We start from the raw sequence: 4,518 nt of genomic DNA, 5'->3' as shown, positions 1-4,518 counted from the left end.
ACCTATATACATTAAGTACATAAATAAATAAATCTAAACAAAATCAAAAACATAAGAGCCGGGCGTTGGTGGCTCACGCCTTTAATCCCAGCACTCGGGAGGCAGAGGCAGGCGGATCTCTGTGAGTTCGAGGCCAGCCTGGTCTACAAAGTGAGTTCCAGGACAGCCTCCAAAGCTACAGAGAAACCCTGTCTTGAAAAACCAAAAAAAAAAAAAAAAAATCAAAAACATAAAAGAGAGAATACCTGATCACTGCTATGAACACATGCTCCCGGCCAAGCTTGCTTCAGATCGGAGAAGGTGTCTCTGCTTTCGGCAGCTCACACAAGGGGCTAGGCACTGGGCCACTTGCAAGTGGACACTGACCAACCTCTCAGATGGGAAGGAAGGAGCTGGGTTTAAGGCTACCACAAGTAAGTGTGGGATGGAATTGATAATAGATGAGAACAGAGGCAGAGACTGATGATGCGAAGCCTAGAAGAATCCAGTTTTGATTCTAAAAGAGGTGGGAACCACACAGCAGATTCTGAGGGAGGTCAAGAACTACCTGAGAGGTCTGGAGAGATGGCTCAGAGGTTAAGAGCACTGACTGCAGTTAGTCTTAGCCTTGAACGTGTTTAGTCTCTGCATACTCGTGCTGAGTCTGGTGTTCAGTGGATGTTTCTGGGTCCATCAGCTGACATTTGTGCTTCCGCGAGCCCAGAGCCTTGTTTGTCAAAGTGTGGCCTTCACATCAGCCATTAACACTACCCGGGAGATAAACGGGAACAGACTCCCAGTGTTCAGCCAGATCAATAGGTCAGAATACCTAAATTATTGAGATTCCCAAGAATCGCCCATGCTTGCTAAGGTTTAGGGAGCATTTCCAGAAGATATAGGTTTGTGGTAGAACACCCGCCTGGCTTACATGAGGAGGAGGCCCCGGATTCAATTTGATCCAGCACCAGAAAGGGGGAAGAAAAAAAAACGAAAAGCAGAGGTAAGCTGGGTGTGGTGGCACATGCCTTTAATTCCAGCACTGGGGAGGCAGAGGCAGGTGAATCTCTGTGAGTTCAAAGCCAGCCTAGTCTACAGAGTGAGTTCTAGACCAGCATCATAATGAGACCCTGTCTCAAAAATAAAATAAAGGGCTGGGGATATGGGTCAGCAGTTAAGAGCACTGGCTGCCTTTCCACAGGGCCTGGTCCAATTTATGACACCTTCATGATGGTTCTCAACCATCTGTAACTCCAGTTTGCTTCATGGGCTTCATGCTTCATGCCACAGAGGGTATCAGGTACCCATGTGGTACAAAGACACATGCATCAAGGCAAAACACCCATACACATAAAAAGGGAGGGGCCCAGAGAGATGGCTGAACTGGTAAAATTATTTGCCAACCTAAATGCAACCACCAGAACCCATGAAAAAAAGCTGGCCAGGCAGCAGTGGCGCACACCTTTAATCCCAGCACTTGGGAGGCAGATGCAGGCAGATCTCTGTGAGTTCCAGGACAGCCTAGTCTACAGAGCAAGTTCCAGGACAGACAGAGCTGTTACACAGAGAAACCCTGTTTTGGGGGGGAAAAACCCACAACTGAATAAAGTGACTTAATCTGTAATTCTAGCACTCCTACTGGGAGATGGGAGGTGGGTACAGTAACCCCAATGTCCCTTATCAAGGGAAAGCTCACATCCAAAGTACAGGGTCAAAAACAAGAGAGATATTAATATAAAGTGAGGTTGAAGCCCAGATATGGTGACACTGGCTTTTAATCCCAGCACTCGAGAGGCAGAGGCAAACGGATCTCTGTGAGTTCTGGGCCAGCCAAGGCTACATAGTGAGACCCTGTCTCAAAGCAGCAGCAGCAAGTCTAGAGGGGAGAATAGCTCGGAGAGCTCCAGAGAAAGCAACTACCAGTCAGCAGGACATAGGAACAGGGCCAAAAGGCAGGTAGCCCTTGAGCTAAGCTGGAGGAAGATACAGCCCAAGCTGAAACCGGGCTGGGGGGAGGAGGCAAGGGGGAAGGCGGGGGGGGGGGGGACACGACACGTGGAAGATCAAAGGGCTAAATCAGAGCATGGCCCAGTGAAAGCAGGAGGTAAAGACTCCGAGAAACACCCGAGGAGGCTGTACCAGGGACACCGTGAGTCTCATCAAGCTGTTTAGCTCTTGAAGCTTCCCTGTTGTGTCCTCACTAAGTGAGGATAATGACAGAGGTACCAGAAGGATCTTGAGATAAAATGAGATAGCTTCACTTAGTGGAAGGCGGCCCTGAAGATGTCCCTCCAAGGTGGAGAGCGCTGATGGCTGTGTGTTTGAGATGAACTCTGCTGGGAACCGGCAGATGGCCAGAAGCTGCAGGCCAATAGGAAACTATTGTATCCAGGCAAGCAGAGGAGGGCAGCTGCTTTTGGAAACAAGGGATACAAGAATCCAGATAGCTCTGGGCCTTCTGCGCCAGGGGATGGATCTGGGAAAGATGATGGGCTGTGGGAAGCCAGTGAGGGGGCTCGGGATCATCGAGGCAGGAGAGGGTCAGGAGCGGAACCAGGAGGAAAGGCTCAAACACAGAGGGATTTGGTTGGAGCAATATGGAGATGTAGCTCAGCCTGGAGCAGGGGTGGGGGAAACAGGGGGTGGGCCTCGAGTACACACAGTGGAATCAGCTGGCAACCGTCCCTTAAAAGTGGCAATCACCGAGTCTGACTCCTAGGTGACTCACCACTCACAGGAGGCAGAATCACTTGGGCTAAACCCTACTGGGTGCTTTAGATTCGCCACTTTGGCAAGCCATTACATGCCTTAACTAATACAAGCTTCAAAAGCCTTGGAAGGTGATACTGTTACCATCTAAATCCCCATAAAGTAGGCAGAGAAGCCAGAATCAATAAGGCTGACGCTGGTCCAGAACTTTGAGCAGGTACACAGAGATTTGGGCGTCGCTCTCCATTACGGCAAACTCTGTTCTGATTGGCTGATGCCTGTCCTACTGGTTAGTCAATGTTTTGAACGCTGCCTTGGTTACACAGCTGGATGGAGGCGGTAGAATCCAAACCACCCCTGAGCAAGGCAAATTGATCCCTTCTTAATGACGTCCCGCCCAGAAGCAACAACCTTGTAAACTGTAAAGTCCTTTATAAATAGCAAGTTAGCTCATTCCTCCACGGCAAAAGAGGCCTGTTGGAGTTGGAACAGGCTGAGGAGTTGGATGGCTGAGTAGATTCTGCTGTGGGGAGCCAGCATTCTTCTGATCCGCTTGAAAGGAAACCAAGACACTAAGGACAAGGCCAGTGGAGCCCTGCGGTGCCTGGCGCATGAGGTCCTCGGCGCTCATCAGATTAGCCTGGGCCTGTCTTCAGGGACTGAGTAAGCGCTACTGTAATGGTCCAGCAGGGGGCGCTACTCCCCCAGTCTTGCCTGCCACAGACCACACCGCAATCCCTCCCAAACACACATACTCTCATCCCTTTCACAGGAAATCAGAATTTAAGAGAGGCCCCTGGGATTTCGAGAAGTGACCGAGGAGCAGCTATGGAAGTAAGAAGTGGTCCCTACCCCACTGAGAAGTGAAGGGAGATTGGCAACTACTTTCAGTACCATAAACCTTGGACCCATTTTACTGATGAGTAATTTGAGACTCCACAATATTAGGTGACACCAAGAGGCTTAAGAGAGGCAACGTTAAAGCCATCGATTCCAAGGTCAGTTTCAAAGATCACAAACAAATACAAATTCGCTGGATCCGGAGGGATCGGGTAGGCACCTGCCTACTTATGTAGTATTGAACCACGACAATCTTGCAGGCTGTGCTCGCCCAGCCTGTCCTCAGGACAACTACCTCTTCTTTGTTATTCGATTCGTCTGAAGGGGGTTGGGCATGTGAGTTCTTTTGAGAAGGGTCTCCTGCCGCCTTAAGCTGGGCTCCCACTGGCTGGCTTCGAATCCCTTGATCTCCTGGCATCCCAAGGTCTGGGATAACAGACTTCTGACCCTACCTCAGTTTTTGCTTTGTTTGGTTTTCTGGTTTGAGACAAGAGTTTCTCTTTGTAACCGCCCTGGCTGTCCTGAAACTCACTCGGCAGAGCATGCTGGCCTCGATCTCAGAGATCCGCCTGCCTCTGACACCCCAAGTTATTTTTTAATTAAATGCTTTGAAGCCCTGGGTTCTTTATCCTCTGCCTCCCAGGAGCCACACCGCCACCCACCCACCCACTCCCCACATAGGTTGTTTGACACAGGGAGAGTCTGGGATTCTCTGCTCTCAGAAGCAGGTTCTAGGCCACCGCAGCCATGAGCAGGTCTACGACCCTTTTCAGCCCGCTCCCCGCGCGCAGCGCAGCCTCCCCAGGCCAGGCTTTGTCCCACCCCACAACAGGCAGCGGCACAAATAAACAAGGGTGCATGTATGAGCTAAGATGAGTCTGCGCCACCTCCCACCACCGAGCTCAGTTCCTCCTTCATTTAAAAAAAAAAATTCAAACTGAAAAAGGGTTGGGAGTCAATGGGTCCATCCAGCAGTAACGCTTTCCTTTTCTA

General features: G+C 50.3%; 1 long non-coding RNA gene across 1 annotated transcript; it reads left to right on the top strand.

Annotated features, from left to right (window-relative positions):
• The first annotated feature begins 2,736 nt into the window (after positions 1-2,736).
• LOC121142764 lies at positions 2,737-4,142 on the top strand. The gene is made up of 2 exons (XR_005879848.1): positions 2,737-3,348; positions 3,458-4,142. It is a non-coding gene; the product is annotated as an uncharacterized LOC121142764 (long non-coding RNA).
• The last annotated feature ends 376 nt before the right edge of the window (positions 4,143-4,518 follow it).

Source organism: Mesocricetus auratus, unplaced genomic scaffold (genome assembly GCF_017639785.1).
Source record: "Mesocricetus auratus isolate SY011 unplaced genomic scaffold, BCM_Maur_2.0 Super-Scaffold_100010, whole genome shotgun sequence".
NCBI classification, from domain to species: domain Eukaryota; kingdom Metazoa; phylum Chordata; class Mammalia; order Rodentia; family Cricetidae; genus Mesocricetus; species Mesocricetus auratus.
This window is presented reverse-complemented; position numbering and strand designations above follow the sequence as displayed.